Source organism: Equus caballus, chromosome 6, assembly GCF_041296265.1.
Source record: "Equus caballus isolate H_3958 breed thoroughbred chromosome 6, TB-T2T, whole genome shotgun sequence".
Taxonomy (NCBI): Eukaryota; Metazoa; Chordata; class Mammalia; order Perissodactyla; family Equidae; genus Equus; species Equus caballus.
Genome location: NC_091689.1, coordinates 18,161,989 through 18,183,185, shown reverse-complemented (window position 1 = coordinate 18,183,185; position 21,197 = coordinate 18,161,989). Strand labels below are relative to the sequence as shown.

The following is a 21,197-nucleotide window of genomic DNA, read 5'->3' as shown; positions in this document are numbered from 1 at the left end:
TGTATGACTTCAAACCAATTACTTAGCTTCTTTTTCTCCGTTTACTCACGTGAAAATATGGGGATGAAGACAGGGTTATTATAGGATTAAATGAGGTAAATACATATAGAAGCCTTAAACTTTATACCAGCAGGTAACATATAGGTGCCATATTAGCAATTATTTATTCTTTTTACCTCATTCTTTTTTGCTCACACAAGAAGGGAATCTTTATGCTACTTTCATACTGAACAGGTAAGTCCCAGTGATGCTGACCAGAACCTCTCATTTCAGCAACTTCAGGCCACACCGAGGACAAATGGACAATAGTAAAAGAAACAAACAGAGAAAAATTTAATCAGAGCAAGACAGCGAAGCCGCCTCCATAGGTAGCATAAACACATGGGGTAGCCAGCTACGTTCAGGATAACAGGACGCAGACTGCATTTGGACCCCACCATTGTTAATCTCCTCTAAATGTCCCTTTTCTTAGGTCAGGACACAAAATCAAACTCCTAATAACAATATAAAATACTGAGGATGGGGAATTTTAAAAAACTGCAGAAACAGGGATAAAATAGAAAAGAGTAACTTTTACCTTGTTCTTCTTTTAGTGAATTAAAACTAAAGAAAGCCAAATTAATCACTGATGTAGGTACATATCTGCATTTAATTACATGCTATAATGAAAGATTATTCTAAATTTAAGATATTGTTAGAAATAGTTTCAAAAATAGACAATAATATAGCACAAAGCTCAGCAACCATGAGTCCATTTGCAACTATGAGGCAAATCAACTTTAAGTGGGTCTTTTTGGCTATTTTAAAACTTAGTATTCCAGAGGGCTGATATCACAACAAATGACACATTCAGCCACAGATCAAGAGTCCAGCTTCACTTGAAGGCTGCTTCAATACTTTCAAAGTCTTAAAATATTTTTGAAAGTGTGTACAGCGCAGCAGGAAGAGTCTCAGAGCTTCAGTTATCATGAAAGCTAAAATGCATGGGGCACTTAGAGTGTGTCAGGCACACTGGGCAAAGCACTTCTCAGCGCACCCTCACAACTACTCTTGCCCTTTCAGAGAAGAGAAAGCTGAGGCAGAAGTGGCAGTAAACACCCCGCCCAGGAAAACACAACCAGAAGCTAAACGCAGGAATTCCAAGGCCAGAGCCCTTCCTCTTCTCTACGCTGAGCTGTGGTTTTCTCACTTGTAGCGACGCCTAAGTATTGTTTCATGAAGCTTCTTTTTCAGTTTTGACAGTGTATTTATGCATGTACTGGGTCACTGATCAAAAATGTAATTTCTCACTGTAGGCTGGGGTTAAAAAAAGGCGGAGGGAGGGTTGGGGGTGCTTAAAAAGCCACTTACTTAAAGTGTTCATTCTTTTACTTAAAAAATCTGAAAATAAATGATTCCAACCTTAGTTGAATTTCAAACCTGATATAAGGAATTATCCCAATCAAAAAGTCAATGCTTTGACTTCTACACTAATCCATACTAATTCCAGACTAATAAGCATGTAAAAAAGAGGGTTTCCCAAATACTGTTCCAGTAGAGCCCTCCTTCAAGATGTCTGTGGGTGGGGCCGGCCCAGTGGCGCAGCGGTTAAGTTCGTACATTCCGCTTCTTGGCGGCCCGGGGTTCACCAGTTCGGATCCTGGGTGCGGACATGGCACCACTTGGCAAAAGTTATGCTGTGGTAGGCGTCCCACGTATAAAGTAGAGGAAGATGGGCACCGGTGTTAGCTCACGGCCAGTCTTCCTCAGCAAAAAGAGGAGGATTGGCAGTAGTTAGCTCAGGGCTAATCTTCCTCAAAAAAAAAAAGACGTCTGTGGGTATTTCCTGGAGGAAGGGGTGTTCTTGTGACCAAATAAGCTTGGCAAAATGGGAAATACTGCACATTAGATTTCCTTCCTGGACACATGACACAATGCACAGTATTAAAAACATTGACAAGCTCTGCAGAAAAGCAGTAATATAACCACCATCAAAAATTAAAATCTGGGGGCCAGCCCTCCAGCCAAGTGGTTAAGTTCATGTGCTCTGCCTTCGGCGGCCCAGGGTTTCACCGGTTTGGATCCTGGGCGTGGACATGGCAGCGCTCATCAGGCCAAGTTGAGACGGCATCCCACATGCCACAACTAGAAAGACCTACAACTAAAAATATACAACTATGTACTGGGGGGATTGGGGAAGAAAATATGGGGGATGGGGGCGGGGAGAAGAAGATTGGTAACAGTTGTTAGCTCAGGTGCCAATCTTTAAAAAGATTTTTTTAAAAAATCTGATTAACTGTTTTTAACCCAGTGTGTTCCCAAACTTAAAGTTCATTCTGGAACCTCTCCCACCAACAACTATTAATCTCTCATAAGACTAGTATTCTGCAAAACACAATTTGGGAAACACTGCTTTTTGCAAACTTATCCAGAAAAGGGAGATCCTAATAAGCACCAGCTGTTATAGTATATAAACCTCATTCAAATAAGCACAAACATAGCAAAGATAAATAAAATACACCAAAAATTCTATTCTGGTTAAGTATTTCATCTCTGCTGAGCGGTTTTATCCAAATATTAAATAGCTGTATCATTTAATAAACACTTAGCAGAAACAATGTATTATATTGTGATAACAAGAGGTGGGGAAGAGGGGAGAGAAGAGATAGGAAAAAAGGAAAAAAATTTTAAAAATCTGCAATTCAAATAAATTACAACCTACTGTACAATGCTTACATACATAGGAAATCTACTGAGACAAAAACTTACGTACACAGGAAAAACTTACAACTCACAAACAATCAAAGGCTGAAGAGAGAATGAAACCACACTGTAAAGAGAGAGCCACAAGATCTCCAAGAATCACGTTAGTGGCCTGAGTTTGTGTCCCCCTGCTGAAGAATCCAGAAGTAAGTGAAGTGGCTGATAACATGCCATCAAAGAGGGCAAGAGTTGTTTACTGAGACCAGGAACCCTTTGAGACCAGCATAAAGAACAGTACCCAGTGTAATGGGCAATAAAACTGCGGAACAAATTAATTCATAACAGATGGCTGAGGAACAGGGATGCTCAGGGGTGGTGAATCGCACCGTCATCTCTCATCGGTGACAGAATCCTTGGCTTTTTGGTAGCAATTCCTACAATCAAGGCCAGCATACCACCTTTATGTAGGTAGAGAATTAGTACCAAATATAGCCAAAGAATACTATCTTAAGCATATTCTTCACATCCTCAAATTTGATTCTACAGTTTTGGTTCTTTCTTGTCCACTCCCATTGCCTTTGGTTAATGTTTTTCCTTCCCCCAAAACAAAGAGCTCATAGACTTCACAACATTCAGTACTTAGAAGCTGACAATGAACTTGGTGTGAGGCTTGAGGATTTGTTAATCAACAACTTGACTTACTAAGCTTGTACTTTACAACACATAACATTTACTTCTTAACCATTTATTCATAAGTACAAAAGCAAAAATTTGAAAATACACATTTTGATGTTACTCACATTATGTGAAGCAGAGAACTACTGTATTGTGAAATTACACCAGGCACCTAACCAACCAGGAGAAAAAATGGGAAAAAACGGTTACATGCCATAAAGCTCTCATAAATAAACTGACTTCAAGACCACAGGCAAAAGGAGAGGTACCAGTACAGGACAAAAAGGCAAGTCAGAAAGCCTACACCTAGGATCACGGAAAGTAAGAGCAGAAGAGACTGAAGAGTTTTTCAATCTGGTCCCCTTGGTATAATCCTGGGACGACTGAAGCCCAGAGAGGAGTGACTTAACCAGCATGACACGATTAGTCATCGAGTCAGGACCCAGCCCAGACCTTCCAATACCCAGGCTTCTGCACTTCCCACTGCAACACAAGGTCTCCTATCTTCTCTACAAGACTAACATGGAAAAGAAACACTCTGGCCTAACTAAAACTATAAACCACTAATCAAATTATGACTCTGTACAACTAGAGCATTTAGGATAAACCACCTCGTTTTGTATTATAACATGTGGTCACTGTCTGGAAACCTGTTAAAATCCTCATTAGGCTATATTTATAAATCTTCACTCTAAAGTACTAAGTAAAAAGTGGTTAGCAAAAAAACCAAGACCCTATAGAGGAAAATAAAACTATTTCATATGAGAAAGTCACACACTATTCCAGGGTGCACACATTTCGAAGTGAGATCTGGGTTCAAATCCTAGCTCAACCGTACAATTTCTGCATGACCTTGGACACGCTCCTCACTTTGATTTCCCATCTGTAACGATGCTGGGGGGCAGAACTACCTACCTCAGAGGTTTGCCCAACATTTAATGGTACTCAAAGAGTAATTCTCTCCCCTAGTCTATTTTTGTCCATCTCCCTTGATTCTCTCTTTCAACTTTTAGCTTCATACAACCAGCCCCCAAAAATCTTGCCAGCTACATCACAATTATAAATATTAGTACATTAAACACCTTAAAAAAAAAGGAAAAAGGGATTATATGCCAAAGAACACTTAATATGTGAATACAATCTTTGTAAATGTTAGCGAAAAGGTTCAAAAAGACATTACTGCATAAAGTATAAAAATTTCTTTCAAACAAACTGGACAAAGAATGAAGATAACTAGGCTCTAGACCAGTCCTGTGGCGGATAAGGCACAGGACCCTAAGCAAGCAACTCTACTTCACAGGAACTTCCACCAGTCACGGCTCAAAGTCAGCCACTCACTGCTCTGGTTACCGTGAGCCTCAGTGTTTCCATCTTCAGAGAACCACTCCGACCAGAAGGTTTCTAAAGTTCTCACATTTCTTCCACCCGAAACAGTCTATCATCAGCATCAGCAGCATCATAAAACTTATTATGTCCGGCACTTGTTATGTGCCAGGCCCTGTTCTAAGCACTTTACACAGAGTGACTCATTTCATCCCCCTACATTATTCTCGGAAATGGTCTATATCACTCCCATCCAAGGAATCTAAGCTAGGGAGAAGAGAAGGAACTTGCCTAAAGCTGCAGAGCCCACAGGAGGGGTGAGGATTCAACAATCCAGGGGGTCTGGCTGCACCTGTGCTTTTAATCACAAGCAATACCGCCTCTCAGAATTCCCTAAAGCCCAGAGTGGGCCTTATCTATAGACACGTAAACAGAAATCTGTTCATGCTATTTTATTCCTGTGCCTAAATATGGCTGATCCATAATCTACTGTGGAGGGAAAGAATGGTGACTAACATGTTAACAGTACCTGTAAAAGAGCAAGACAGTTTACAACACAAAGTTATAAAGTAGCAAGTTAATTAAGACCAAGCTAGAAAATGTATATTTTGTTTCTCGGACAAACATTTTATCACAATAATCAAGGTGCTGTGATGTTTTAACATTATCATACTTCCTTCATCATCAAATTTATCTGCTAGATAATGCTCCCAAGGAATAATTATCATGTAAAATCAGACTGCCACAAATATCGGTTAAGTAGATTTTCTCAGTCTTTGTAACCATGCATATGAAAATGCATACATACATATAAATAAGCAAACACAGATCTACAACTTAAACACTGTACTGTGAAGTTAGTGTGTCAAGTTAGACACAATGAATTAAGGGTTGTGCAAATAGGTATGTGCTGGACACTGCCAACAGAAACAGCCGGGGCAGGCTCTACCTCGCTCCTTTGAGGCCACTTCACACCTGACTGACCTCTTGCAATTCTCTGAATGCCATTCTTCCTTCCTCTGCCAGTTTAACATCGAAGTAGCTAATAAAACACAATTCTGCCATCCTCTCACCCCTTCTATCTCAAGTGAAAAGTTATAAGCACAATGGGGGTAGGAAGCTCAGTGAGGTAGAAATGGCATGTCAGAGGACAACACACACACATGCGCACACCCACTGCAAGACAAAATTCTGACGGCAACCAGCTGTTAACCTTAATTTCATCACCATCAGTCTATCATCCGCCACCCAGTCCTGCATTAACTCTTCTCACATCCTTGGAAGGCCTGAGAAACAGAAGAACAAACATTTAGTGTTTACTCCCAGACTGGTAGAAATATTTGCCTCACTCTGTTCTGCCCCTATCCTCCAGACTACTCAAGGTAGTGGCTAGGGTCCAGGTGGACAGTCCTCAGAGTGGTGAGACACCCAAAGTAAGAACTCTCATATAGCTCAATTCCTTCTTTAATTAAGGATGGCTCCAGTACTAGTCTTCTCTCCAATAAAAACCAAAATATAGACTAATCACTAAATTGTTAGGTTACTTGGCTTGATCTGCATTCAAATACAAGATCTTTACACCTCAATAACTAAACAACAAAACAAGTCACACGCAATGTAACCCAGAGGTTCAGAGATTTGATCTTCTTTCACACAATTTCATCACACGACCAAGTTTTACCAACCTTTTGCCAATATCCATACTAATGCACCCATCACATTTCTATTTCTATAACACCACACAACATACATAACATCAAATACCTAATTACAAGGAGCTATGGAAAAAAGGAAAATGGATTTTTAAAATAAAAACACCCCCAGAAAGGTAACCAGAAGACAGTACCTGAAGCGAAATTTTGCCCTACTGGATTTTATTTTTGCATGCTGGTGGGGCGGGGAGGGGGGCAAGATCTGGATTTGTGTCTGTATTTTTATGGCAGGTGGCAAAACTGAGAATGCTCAGTGGTCAACCCCTCCTGGAAAAAAGGCAGTAATGACAGAAATCTATAACCTACAAAAGTTGATCAAAACGAAAAACTTAAGTAAATATTCAAAATTAATAAAGGATGCTTTGTGGTATACACGTGCAAATACAAATAAAGATTCAAATAAAATCAAATTATAAAACCAAACCCCGTTCTTAAACTGGACTTTCTTAGCTATTCTTTTATATTAACTTTATGAAAATTTATAAGTCTATCTCAGGTTCTCACTTTATACGCCATTAGAAACAGAAACAGAGACCTCATTAATACATTTTAGAATGTAAAGCACAGGGGAAAAAACTAAGTGGTTTAAACAAGAACCTGCAATCTGAAGTGCCAAAGAACTAAAGTAAACTGCCTTGAAATCAAAAACCAGAAAGTCCCTTTTGTTATAGCAGCAAATTATTTCATGACAAATATCTATATTTCACTAAAGAAAGACCAAGAGAAAAACTAAATACATCTAGCCTGAATCTCTGTGATGTCATGATCAAAAAGTAATTCACCTATACAGATGGCCCTAGTATAAAGACTATTTTTTAGGGGAGGAGTTGGGGTGAAATGCGAAGGGGAAGTGCACCACAGTGTATGGGAGATATTACACCAGCTATGAAAGTAATCTTTTTATAGTGTTTTTAAAAGTACATCCACACATACAGTAGAGATGTGAGATGCTTCCATATCTGATGACAACACGCATCCCAAGTAATAAAACCTTTCTTTATTCAACAAACAAGAGGATCCAAATCTTACAGGGAAATTAATAAATACACTTCAAACAAGAAGCCTTTATCAAAAGTTCAGTCCACATAAGTTATTAAGCATGACTATTGCATTTTATCTGATGTAAATAATGCAACCTTGTGCAAAAAATAATACATTTAAGACTTGCTTTACTTGGGTAAAAATATTTTTATATGATTATATTTAATGACCAAAAAAGAAAAGCTTAATAAAAATTATATATATATGCATGCAGCTTATTTCATTATGTAAAGAAAAAAAAAGACTTAAAAGGAAACCAGCAAAGATTCTAAGCTGCTCCCATAGATCATATACTCTAGACTGCAAACACAGCTAATTACTTGCTACTAGTTTGAAAAAATGTACGAAACAAAGCTAAAGACTTTCACTTCTGGTTCTCCTATAAAGATTTTCATAACTAAAAATTCATAAGAAATTTTTACCTTTCTACAAAAACGTTCTATATCCAACTTCCTATCCCAGAATATAAGTAACAACCTGATTTCTTAAAATCATCAATTTAGATTGCTTTACACAAATGCCATCTGAAAAAAGTCATGTTCAGCTCAGTAATTCCCAAGTGTAGACACCTAATACCCGGCACAAGAACTTTTGCTGCATTTTAGTGAACTGCACCAACAGAAACGCCTTCTGCGCAGACGACCTTATTTTATACAAATCTTTCCATTAACTCTTAAGAGCCTAACATCTAAGGAAGCTTTTTGCAAAACGTACTTTGCTTAAGCTGGACATAGATTTACTTGAATATCCGGGAAGCTGTCAAAATCGATCTCAAACTGCATCATATTCAAGGCACAGAATGGCAACTCTTTACTGGGCCTCCTCTCCTTTCTTTCACAAGAGCGCCTTTAACATCCCCTAGCTTACATTTCCGGGCTCATGAGTCACTGAGCAATGAGCTCTAAGTTTCCCTTAGAACGCCACTCAAACAGCTCCTCTACAGCATTCAAGGATCTGGCCCCCAAATATCTCCTTAGCCCACCCCCACGACCCACCACGGCCCCAGGGAACAAACTGAATTATCCACTATTGCTAGACTACGTCTTTTTACCTTTGTCCTCTAGCTTTGCTGCCCCTCCACACACCGTCTCTTCTGCAACCCTCCTCTCCCAAATCCCATTGGGCCTTCAAGGCCCTGCTTGGCACCGCCTCGCCCAGGGAGCCTTCCAGATTTCTGCCGGGCGGAAGTGATCGATGGGTCGGGTCTTCCCTGGGTGCCTTGCTAGCACCTTGCAGTTCTTTCCCAGGACTTATCACCTCCTTCCTGGTATGGTATTATTTGTGTAGTACTCGTCTTATCTCCCACACCAGAGCGTTAGCTCCTTGGGGGAGGGGACCGCGGGCCCCGCTTCACCTCTGAATCCCTCGGGCGCGGACCGCTCGGTAGGGGAGGGGGCGCCCAACCGAACTCGGGGAGGCTCCAGCCGCGCCGCTCCCGACCGGAAATCGGTTGGGCATTTTTCCGAAATGAAGATCTCAGAGATGCGACCGTGCCTCCCGCGAACAGGAAGTTCACCCGCGGCCGGGAGCGGGGCGGCGGGAGTGACAGCTGGCCCGGCCCGCACCTCCCCGCCCTCCCGACGCCGGCCGGGGACGCCCCCGCGCCGCCGAGCCCCGGCCGCAGGCCCCCGGCGCCGCGCCGGCGACGGGAGGGGAGGCTCCGGAGGGGCCCGGGCCGGGGGTCGGCCAGGCCCCGCCGCCACCGCCCGAGAAAATGGAGGCAGCCCCGGGGCCCGCGGACCGGCCGGGCCGGGCAGGCGGAAGCCGGGCAGCGTCCGCGCCGCGAGCAGGGCCGGGCCGGGGTCACTCACGGGGCTGGGCCGGGCGGCTCCCTCTCCGCCTCAGCGTCGTCGCCGTCCCCGTCCTCGGCCGCCGCCGCCGCCTCGGGCTGCTCGCTCGGTCCCCGCGGCGCGGCTCGGGCGCTCGGCCCCTCCGTTGTCTTCCGCCCGCTCCTGCTCCCGGCGACGGGCTCCCGCGGCGGCGGCGGCGGCTGCGCGGGCGGACGGCGGCCCAGGGGCTCCCGCGGCGGCCGCCGCACTGCTGCGCTCGCTCGCGCGCTCGGGCTGCGGCTGCGGCTGTGCTGCGGGGCCCGACGCCGCCTTCGCCCTCGCCCTCGCCGTCCCCGGCTCCTGGAGGCTCGCTCTCTCCCAGGCCGCGCCGCTCCCCGCTCCCGGCCCGAGCCCGGCTTTGACGTGCGCACTGCGCAGCCGCCGAGGGCGCGACGTCGGGCGGCGCCGCAACGCCCCCCTCGGCCTCGGGCGCCCCCGGGCGGCCGGGCGGACTCAGCGCTGGAATCCGCGCCCAGGCCGAGGAGAGAGCGGACGCGGGGAAAAGCAGAAGTCAGTACCGGAGTTCCTCTTCTGTCGTCTGCCGCTTAAATGTCAGTGCTCAGCCCCTTCTCGTCTGTCTAAGCACTCTTCCTGGAGGAGTCTCACGCCCACTTTCTACGACCACTTCCTCGACTCTTAGCAAAGCTTTGTTTCTGCTAAAGGCCAGCAGCTGACTTTGTGTAGACCGATCGTGTCGTACTTTCGAGGGAACTAACTCTCATTTTAGCATCCTCTGTGAGAGAGCGTGGAAAGTGATGGAATGATCCAGATTAATAGGACTCAACAGCCTGGATTTAAATCCTAGCTCCATCATTTCGTATCCACGGGCTGTTTCGTGTCCCTGTGCCTGGGTTTCTTCACACGCACGCAAGTATAATAATCATAGAGCACCATAGGCTTATCAGGATGAAGGAGATAATGCGTTGCAAGGCTCTGACAACAGAGTCTGGTGCAGAAAAATGCCATACATGTATATTTTTGTTTCTTGGTTTTGCTTTGTTTTTAATTTGTAAGTGAACAGGTATTCTGAGCATCTGCTGTGTGTCAGGCACTTTTCTAGGTGGTAGGGCAGCGAAGGAAACAGTCTCTGCTCCTGAGATAAACCATAAACAAATAAACCAACGCATATTAGATGGTCTTAAGTGCTATGGAGAAAAAACCAACACAGGCTAAAGAGGGGAGAGAGTGCAGGGTACTGCTATTTATAGCACTCCTACAGGGAGCACCTACAAGAAGAAAGAGCATGTTGTGAGCTCTGTGCGTGGAAAGGCAGAGGGAACAGCAAGGACCAAGGCCTTGAGGTGGGAATGTGCTCTGGAAGCTTGAGTGACGCAGTGGAGCCCAGCAAGAGAGCCCTGAGGGAGGGGAAAGGGTAGAGATGAGGTGAGAATGGGGGCCCTGAAGACCCAAGTGAGGACTTTGGTTTTCACTCTGAACAGGTATGGGAAGCTCTTTGGAGGGTTTTGAGCAGAGAAAGGATGTGATCTGACATTTCAAAAGGATCACTCTGGTTCGGTCGTGAAGACCAGCCTGGAGGGCCTGAGGGCTTCAGCCCAGAGACCAATTAGAAGGCTTTTGAAATAATCCTGTCGAGAGAAGACAGGCTTGGTCCAGGGTGGTCATGGTGGAGGAGTAAAGAAGGAGTTGAGTTCTAGACACGTTTAATAGGTCGAGCTGACAGGATTTTGCTGATTTCTAAGTTTTTGTGTTTTGGGGGTTTTTTTCGCCAAGCAACTTGGAAGATACAATTTGGTGAAGTGGGGAAGACAAAAAGAAACAGATGTGAAGGGAGGATCGGGGGAGTTCATTTGGGGGCATATGAAGTTTGAGCTGCCTGTTAGATACCCAAGTAAGAAGCCAGATATAGAAGGCTGGGGTTTAGGGAGAGGTCCAGGCTGGAGAGAGAACTTGGGGAGTCCTCAGAGAAGGGAAAATCGCAGAACTCAATGAGGTCATTTAAGGGAGTGAGTGTTAATACAGGGCAAGGCCAAGGACGAGCCCGAAGCCCCCGTCTCTGAGAGGCCAGGGAGATGACAAGGAACCAGCAAAGGATTCTGAGGAACAGGTGGCAGGAGGAGACCCAGGAGAGCCTCGTGTGCTGGACAACCAGGAGGATGGATCCATGCCACCCATTTCGGCTGTAGTTCAAGGAAGGGTGGTGTTGGTGTTAGCACCGTAGAGGTTACTCGTGGCCTTCAGAAGAACTGCTTCAGCAGAGGGAAAGCCTGGTGGAAGTGATCTAGAAAGATCTCTAGAAAGAATGGGGCTCTAGAAAGAGAGATCGCTAATGTAGACAACTTTTTCATGAAGTTTTGCACAGAAATGAGATGGTAGCTGGAGGGAAATGTGGGGTCAAAGCTGATTTTTTGGTTTTGTTTCATTTTGTTTTGCGTTTAGGATGGGAGCTGTTACAGCCGGCTTAACTGCTGATGGGAACGATTCAGTAGTGAGGGAAAATTTGATGATGCGTGTGGCACAGGGGGATGACTTTCTGGAGAGCTGTCCTTGAGTGAGCAAGAAGAGAAGGTTGCAGTGCACAGCGGAGGGTCTGGCCTTGGGTTCCAGCAGGGCGCCATCCTTGCACAGTAACAGAGGGCAGGCAGAGTATGGACAGAGAGGCAGGGGGCCTGCTGGACAAGGTGCCAGGGCATGTGGATGTTCCCTTCTGAGGGCTTCTGTCTCCTTGGGGAAACAGAGAGCAAGATCATCAGCTCAGGGTGTGGAGGGGGAGGAGGTGTTGGAAGTTTGAGGGGAGGGGAGAAGGCGTAAAGAAGGACCAGTCAGCAGGGTTATTCTCTGTATTTTGTCAGCCACGTTTTGCTGGGAAAGTGCAGGCACAGAAAGGTGAGGAGTTGGATGCAACCAGGGTTATTTCTGCTAGACAGCTCAATGGAGAGAGAAAGGGGAAAGGAAGGCGAGGGTATATATAAGGAAGCAATAACAATAATAATGGCTGACTGTTGAGTCCAAGCCAGACAAGGAGGCAATGAGAAAATGCAGGTGGGTATGGAGGCAGTAGACCCTGTAAAAGAGGTAGGATCAAGGGGATGAACATGAAAGGATTGTTGCACTCAGCACTGTAGGGGGAATGAGCTCAAAAGAAGAAGGTGCTAGTTGGAGAGCCACGTTGCTTACACTGAGATTACGGAAGGAGCCGTTTTCAGTAATGACAAGACCGGGGGCATCTTCTCAAACTGTAATGTCCATGTGCATTACCAGGCAATCTTGTTGAGATGCAGATATCCATTCCATTGGTCTAGGGTCCAGGCCCACGATTCTGCATTTCTAACAAGTTGAGGGTGGATGGGATGCTGATAATTCTTATTCTTGTTATTGCCATGATACCAAAACCTCAGTAAATACAACGCACACACAAAAGAAAGCTAGACTAATCTTGCTAGAGAATATATATGAAAAACCTAAATAAAACATATGAAATAGAAGTAAAATAAAATTGTGTTAAAAGTAAAGTCCATGGGGCCGGCCCTGTGGCCGAGTGGTTAAGTTCCCACGCTCCGCTTTGGCTGCCCAGGATTTTGCCAGTTTGGATCCTGGGCGCCGACATAGCACTGCTCATCAGGCCACGCTGAGGTGGCATCCCACATACCACGACTAGAGGGACCCACAACTAAAATATACAACTATGTACTGGGGTGGGGGGCTTGGGGAGAAAAGCAGAAAATAAAATTGAAAAAATAAAGTCCATTCCAATTGAGGACAATTTATCTCAAGCAGAAGCTGTTAGAAAAACCATAGCTGTCCAGGGACTGTTTAGGCTTACAGAGAAATGGGTCAAAAAATCCCGAGCAGTCTGGTTGGTGGAATTTTTTGCTCCTCTCTAGCAACCATGGAAGGGAGGTGTCTGGCCCTCTCCAGTGAGCCGACTGCAAGTTTTATCTAATTTTGACACTTTGTTCAATAAGAGTTTTTACTCCCACAGCTTTTTCTTGTTGTTGAAAAGACCAACGGTCTTTTTAATTATAGTCCCAAAGGGAGGCCTTTATTGTCCTGACATTCCACAAAAACAAGTCAGGGCCCAATTTCTCACGGAATAAAAGAATGCACGGGGGTGGATTATCCCATATGCAGGGGTTTGCTTAAAGGGTCAGAGCAGGATTCCAGGTTAATCTCTTAACTGGGATAAGCCCACTACAGCTGAGAATTGTAGCAGCCAATTTCTGGAGCAGGGGTTTGTAACAAGTTCTGAAGCCAAAGTAGAAGGAGCCACATCATTAGCCTACTTGAATTTACACTGGGGAGACCCCTTCTCCATCCTCCCACTGGGCTTTCTGGAAAGCAGTTTCTATTAATATATTTCTTTGTAGGAACAACCTCTTCCTGGGAAATCCCTCCCCCTCTTCATCTTGAAACCCTCTCCACAGAAGCCCCTCGCTCTCCTGTGCAGCCTCTGCAGATCTCAGGTTCATAAAGCAGGGTCGTTAGAGTCCTGGAGTCAGTGTTGGTCCTGTAAATCCCGTAAATCTTACACCACTTTCATTTCCTCTCCTCTCCTCCGATGAAGCTGGGACATCAGTGAAGGCACCTCCCTGCCTTAATCACACCATCTATGAAAGGACTTCGGAGCCTGACTCATGGCTTCCTTCTGCACCCCACCCCATATCTGACTTCTCCCAGGCAATATAGGTGCCACTCATCCAATATGTTGGGTCATAGTTCCCTCGTATTCTCTGCCCCAGTGACCTTCACTTCCACTCCACTTCAACCGCCACTTGGTGAGCCCTTTGAAGCCTGAACTTTGCGACTCTTCTGTTCCACTGCTCCTCCCATCCACCCACCCTTCCCACACACTCACACCCACCAAACCTGCTCTAAATCCCATTGAAACTTTGTTTATTCAGCAAATACTTCTTGAGAGCACATAATGACTGGGCACAAGCAGTGGAAAGGAGACATTCAACAATGCATGGACCCTGCTCTCAATGAGCTTGTAGTTCAGGAGAGACGCACCAGTCAACAGGCAGTTACGGAAGAGTGAGACGTGAAGCCTGAATAAGATTTAGCCAGTTGAAGATGGGGGTAAATGTTCAAGAAAAATCATGTGAACAGCACCAAAAGCAGAAAGCACAGTGAATTGGGAGAAGTGCATATGAGTGGCTCAGTATATAGAGCTTAGAGTTTGGGGAGGGGAATTATTTTTTATTGCTATTTTTTCCAGCTTTATTGAGATCTTATTGACATATAACATAAGGAAGTTTAAAGTGTGCAATGTGATGCTCAGATCCGTGTACATATTGCAAAATGACTACCACAATAAGGTTAGTTAACACTTTCATCCCCTGACATAAATTAATGATTTGTATGTGTGTGTGGTGATGACGTTTAAGACCTACTCTCTTAATAATTTTCAAATATACACTACAGTATTGTTAATTATAGTCACCATGCTGTGCATAAGATCCCCAGGTCTTATTTATCTTATAGCTGAGAGTTGGTACCCTTTGACCGACATCTTCCCATTTCTCCTACCCGAAGCCCCTGGCAACCACCATTCTACTCTCTATTTCTATGTGTTCAGCTTTTTCTGCATATAAATGAGAACATACAGTATTTGTCTTTCTCTTTCTGACTTATTTTACTTAGCAGAATGCCCTCAAGTTTCATCCATGTTGTCACCAATGGCAAGATTTGAGGAAGGGAGTTGGCACCAGATAACGCCGGAGAGATACGCAAAGGTCCAATCATGAAGAGCCATGTCATGCAGGTTAAGAAGACAGGGTTTCAATATGAAGTCAGTGGTGATAGATTGTGTGGAGTGGGCATTGAAACTTTAGACCATGAAGTGACAAGCTTAGATGTGTACTTTAGATCTAGAAACAGCACTCTGATCCTGTGTGCACTGCGGATGGGAAGCAGGTCAGATTAGGGGAAGTGAGACCAGCTGGAGGTTGTTCTCAGTCCGGCAAGAGATAATGGGGCCTGAGCTAGGACTGTGGCAGCGGGCATGGAGAAAAGGGAATCAGTTAGAAAAAAAAATATTTAGAAGGTAGTACTTGGTGACTTGATGGATATAGACGGTAGTGGAGAATGAGGAATAGAGGTTGAAAACTGGGCTTTTGACGTGGGTAACTGGCTGGATAGTAGGGCTATTTGCTTAGATGGACACCATTTAGGAGCAATCAGAAGATAGGAGGAAAACCAGGAGAGCATTATGTCCCACGGGCACATTTCAAGAGAAAGAATAGTCAACAGTCTAGTGCTGCAGTAGGATCAAATAATACAGGGTTGGAAGTTATCAGCTGGATGTGGCAGTAGGAGGATTTTGGTGACCTTGGAGAGAGCTGTACCAGTGGAGTGATGGGAGAAGTAGCACCTGGGGGGCAGTGGGTTTAAGGTGTGAATGGAAGATATTGAAGTGGAAATAGTGATGCTAGGTGGCACTTTCTAGACAGGAAGGTGGAGAGGAAGGTCTGGAAGATAGAGACTTGAGCATGCTTACAGGCTGCTGGAAAGGAACAATTAAAGAGGAAGTTGAAGATACAGGAAAGAGAAGGGGTCACAGGTGCCTAGAGGTCTGTAAGGTGGTAGGAGCCTTCGTGGGATCACAGGAGAAGGGGAGGGCTCCCTCTTTGTGATAGAGAAAGAAGAGGATAGAGGTCCAGGGAGGGGGTGACCAGTGAAATAGTGGGGAAGTTCCTGGGAGTCGAGGTGTAAGCAGGATGTGTTTTGTTAAAAAAGAGAGTAGTTTTATCCCAAAGTAAAATGGCTGGTTGTTCCAGAGTGAGAAAGAGGAAAGTGTAAGACACAACATAAATGGATATAGAAAATTATAGAAGGTTCTAGAAAAGAGAATTATATTTGTTATGGTCAATGCTGGCTAAGGTTTGATAGATTTACTTACAAGATTTTCAAAAAGAGCTTTAGTATCAAATATACTGATGCAAAACTAGAAACTGGTTTTCTCTCTGTTAAAATGACAAAATTATTGGTCGGTCCTTCATAAAAGGTTTGTGGTAGACTGAATAATGGCCCTCTAAAGAGGGCCATAGCCCAATCCTTGGAATCATGTTACCTTACATGGTAAAAGGAATTTTGCAGATTGAGTTAAGGACCTTGAGATGGGAGAGATTATCCTGGATTATCTGGTGGGCTCAATGTCATCACAAGGGTCCTTATAAGAGGGAGGTAAGAGGGTCAAAATGAGAAAAAGGTGATATGACAACAGAAGTAGAAAGAGTTTGGAAGCTAGTTCACTGGAGGCTTTGAAGATGGAGGAAGGGGCCATGAGCCAGGAATGAAAAGGGCTGGAAAAGGCAAAGAAATGGATTCTCTCCTGAAACCTCCAGAAGGAACCAGTTTTGCTGACCCCTTAACTTTGGCTGAATGAGACTGAATTTGGACTTAAGCTGTCCAGTACCAAATGGTAATAGATTTGTGTTATTTTAAGATCTCGCATTTGTGGTAATTTGTTAGAACAGCAATAGGAAATGAATACAATGTTGTAAAATGTTGTTCTTTACCTTCTGTGTGCTTTGCCTAGATAACAAAGACGCTGTATTTTACCAGAAGAACCTTCTATGATTTATGCTGACTTTCTTGTGTCTTGGTTATTTAAGAGAACAAAATTTTATCACTTAGGAAAGAGCTAAGATTCTTTACAATCATGTTACCTCCTATGTTTATTTTTGTAAAAATCCTTTATTATCACTTGAAGTAAGTAGCTGAGTATTGTTTCTCAGGAACTCATGATCCGATCTTAATCAGCTATTCAAATCTCTTGACGACTTTTGATTTTCTGCCTTCCCCAAACTGATCCTAAATGATACCTTTGGCACCTAAAACTGTCTTTGAGATTTCCCCGAGGAAAAATCACGAAGGATTTGTTCTTTCATCTTGTTAAAAGAGGAATGCTAGGAAATAATTAGGTTTATTTTAGGGTTACTATTGATGAGTTTCATGGGGAGAATTGTTAAATGAGAAGAGACGTTGCTTAGTCTTCCCTGGGTTCAATCAGCTGGCATGGTAAAATGTAATTAAATTCAGATTTCTGGGACTGTATGCTTTGTGGGAAATTTCTAGAGCTTTGTCAATGCTCTCACTGGCCCTGATGTTTTTTGGTGCTGCTGTACCTGACAGTAGACAACCACAGTAGGTGTTGTCAGTCATAATTTCAGCTATTTCTTTTCTTTTCTTTTCTTTTGGTGAGGAACATTGGCCCTGAGCTAATATCATGTGTGCCAATCTTCCTGCATTTTTTTTTTTGTATATGGGATACCACCACATAATGGCTTGATGAGCGGTTTGTAGATCCATGCCCGGGATCCAAACCCGTGAACCCCGGGCCACCGAAGCAGAACACGTGAATTTAACCGCTATGCTACTGGGCCAGCCCTTCAGCTATTTCTTAAAATGGTAACTCAGTCACAACTTCTTTAATTTGAATCTAGCATCTACTAGGGTGGCAGTTTTCAGCTGGAAACTCACATCCCTTAACCATGGAGTTATATGAATATGCAAATATTTAGGACCTATTCCAGATTTCCAGTCTCTTTACTTAATATTCTTTATATATTCTTAGTGTATCCTAAGATATATTCAATAAATTCATGGAATATTATATCAGGATTACTATATGTTATATCTGAAGATTTTTTCTCTGTAAAGATTGTATTCCTCCACTTTTATAAATTAGATATAATGTCCAGTCTTCTCTGAAAATACAGTTACTCTGTTAGATATTTTGTCTAAAACATTTTCTGGATTGACTGTATTATTTTGGTTTGGATGCCACAGAAACAACCAAATTTCCGTGTCAAATGTACTATTCTTGTTAGGAACTCCCAGCAGATCTTTCACTGTTGAAAATTGACAGTAACAGGCTTACCACAGCCATTTTATTTTGTCATCTGCAGATAGTTTTTGTTTTTCTCTGATGCTTCCCTGAGAGCACTCGCAATTGGCTACAGACTAGAGTGAGTGCCTTTGACAAAGAAGACCAGTCTCAGAGCCCTTTGGAAGAGGACTGCATTAGGTATTTTTGGGTGCAGGCTTCCGATGGCCTCATTTGAACAACTCTGAGACCATACCAATGGACTGAATCAGGATTTCTAGAATTCTAATCAAGACACAGATGAGTTCATGAGAGTGCCAACCCCAAATCCAGTGGACCAAGAATTAATTACCTAGGACTGAATGAATGGATCAGGGATGACGGTGGCTTTTATTTGGAGTATTATTGATGTTGTTTCAGTGCTCTGTTTTCTGGATATATAAGGAACCTCATTCTCTTTTCTCTTAAGCTATCTGTACCTCATAACAATTTGGTTGACACTGCTTTGCTAACCATAAATGAACCATTTATGACTATTTCATTCTCCCTCCTTGACTCCTCCAAAATTCAGAAACTCTTATGAGTATTCTTAATTTCATAGCAATATAATTATTTGCATAGGTTCAGTAAGAATTTGTCTTCCTTATTAACAGAACAGAATTGGAAACATTGGTTATGCACTCAAGGCTTTGCCTGGGTTATCACATTTGAAAATGACTCTCATTTAATCGGAAATGATCTGACACTTTTAAGGAACTAAGGTTGATTTTATGGAGCCAATGGTTACCAAGCCCTATTGGGAAAACTGTCCTGGTACCTGTCTTACAAAGTTCCCAGTCTTACAGGTGAGTAGAAAACAGGCCCCTAAACCTTGTGATATTTGGAGGACCTCGAGAAGAGAGGAATTTGCTCAAATTTATAAGAGAGGAATTTGCAGGTGAATTTGACAGTAAGTTCTTAGCTCGGCTTCCTAGCCTCAAGAGGCTTTCAAAAATCCAATCTGAGATTCCTTATTAAAGCTTCCAGCAAAGCGAACTTAAGAAGGCCTCCATGGTAAATTGCCTTTCTTGCTGCACCTAGGTAAAGAGTCAGGCCAAATCCGAATAGTCAGGTCAAAATCAGACCAGCCTTATTTTGTGATCAACAAAAATCTTTCTTCGAGATTATCTTTGTCAAAAGAGGGGTGACTAAAAAGGAATTTTGTGTTTTCAGATATAATGCACCCTTCTAGCTTCTTAGACTCCCACCCTATACATTGCCTTGGAGCTTCTTGCACCTCCTTGTAAACTGCAGGTACCTGGTGACTGAGCAGACTGTCTTGTCTGATGAGATTTCATTGACTTTCTTCCCTCTCCCCTCATGGAAAAAACAGTTTTGGTACCTACCTTTAAACTGGACTGGATCCTGTTGCCTTGTTTGATTGTCAATCCTTACCGGATTTTCAATTCTTGCAGTTCTGACTGCAATCCTCCGAACTGACTTTCAAATTTTCTTCCTCCTGCCTGCCCCAGCATCACCAAGAACTGAAACTTGACTGCTCAGATCCCTGTCAGCACTCCTGCTTACCTTGCAGCTGGCCTTTCCCCCCCCGAGAATCTGAAGAAGCTCTGGAGGCTGAAGCCCGGTGACTTGGCGTTAACCTCGAAGGAGCCAGCACTGCAGCAGACCGTGCACGGGCTGGAATTCTCCCCGGACAAGCCACTGCCGGACCACTGAGGAAGTCCAGCAAAATGTTCAGGTCATGCATGCCCTTGTATGAGAGAGAGCCAAGACTGTGGACAACGCCACCAAGAGCAGGGACATCTTAGCTTCAGGAAACTCCAAGAGTGGTGCTGCAAGACTTTCTTCAGCTGACCTCTGGAACCCACTGGACCAGTTAATTCTCCACATTCAACTCCTAGCTCTTTACTTCAATACAACTTTTGTAGTATTATTTCTCTGTTTTAGGCATCCCTCTTTTAAGATGTCTGATCTCCAGGACCCTAAAACAACTGACCTTAGCCACCACCTCTCAACAGATGGTTCAACTGGTTTTATAGAAACAACCAGCAAGAATCCTAGGGAAATTATTTCTTAGGCCCTGCTTCATCCCGCTTGAGAGGTTTGTGATTGCCTCTGAGTTGTTCAACAATGAACGATATTCATCTTGAACAAAAGGGGTGCAACCTCAGCACTGATGATTAAGAAATCTACCCTCCTTTTGTGTTTCAGAAATGACAAACCAGCTAACCACGAAGGACCGCACTGCCCTCAGAGTTTCTAAGAGAAGTCTGATCTACATCTTTCCCCTCATGACTCCCAGAAGATGACTCCCTTGTTTACCTGCCTCTATAAACCCCCAGGTCCCCTTCTTTTTTTTTGAGACGTTCCTCATTAATGAATGTCCTCCCTATTGCAATAGTCTGAATAAAATTATCTCCTTAATTGTATGGTGAGTTTTGTCTGTCACAGCTTCAGTGAGGACCTCTCTTTGATGGCAGCTGACACATCACTCCTGACTGTCCTGCTAGAGTGACAGTCATCTGTGCCCTGAGGCTCTGTGATGCCCTCCTGTGACTTAACCTTGTGGACAGCCACCCTTTCCACAGCTCAAGACGTAAGTCAACTGAGACAAGGATGGCACGGCCCTAGGTACCTCAGGCAGTGGTGGAGTTGGGGAAGGGAAACTCCCACATCCTATCTTGACTGGGACAGAAAGGAATCAGTCTGAGACGCTTCTGAGCTGAGCTGGAGGTAAACACACCCAGTTATGCCTTTAAAGGAAAGAGGAGATGATATCAAGGCAGGCAGCTGATGTCCCAGCTTGGGCAAGTGCTGGGCAGAGGGCAGGCTGAGGCAGAGCTGGACCAGAGCTGGTACCGCTCAGGTCAGGGAGCTGACAGAGTGACCAGTATGAAGGCCAAGGGTGAACCTAGAAGTCAGAAATGCCAGAGGATAGCCTAAAAGCTGGGGGAAGGGGAGGCCCCAAAGAGGGAAAGTTCAGGGGATAAAATGCCAAAAAATAAAAGGTGTGTAAGCCTTTAACCAGCCCTGGCCTGTCTCCTTCCCCTTCTTGGCAGGGCGGCAGGGGCAGGCAGGGAGGGCACCACTGGGTAGAGTGTGCACAGTCAAGGGTGTTTGAAGGCAGCATATGACAGGATTAACCAC

At 44.1% G+C, this 21,197-nt stretch overlaps 1 protein-coding gene and 1 long non-coding RNA gene across 5 annotated transcripts in view; one reads left to right on the top strand and one right to left on the bottom strand.

Moving 5' to 3' along the window:
• CAB39 (calcium binding protein 39) overlaps positions 1–9,642 on the bottom strand; it is an 83,319-nt gene extending 73,677 nt beyond the window's left edge. The window contains exons 1-2 of one of the 4 annotated variants that reach the window (XM_070270645.1): positions 9,561–9,642; positions 9,245–9,315 (exon numbers count right to left, since the gene is read on the bottom strand). The gene's annotated coding sequence lies outside the window, so the exon portion shown is untranslated. Of the gene's footprint in view, positions 1–5,893; positions 5,967–8,484; positions 9,029–9,244 lie in introns of those variants that run through there. The other 3 variants (XM_070270646.1, XM_023642533.2, XM_001494866.7) reach the window with 3 other exon arrangements.
• A 7,524-nt stretch (positions 9,643–17,166) lies between these two features.
• On the top strand, positions 17,167–20,474 carry LOC138924744 (uncharacterized). The gene is made up of 2 exons (XR_011439860.1): positions 17,167–20,151; positions 20,262–20,474. It is a non-coding gene; the product is annotated as an uncharacterized lncRNA (long non-coding RNA).
• The last annotated feature ends 723 nt before the right edge of the window (positions 20,475–21,197 follow it).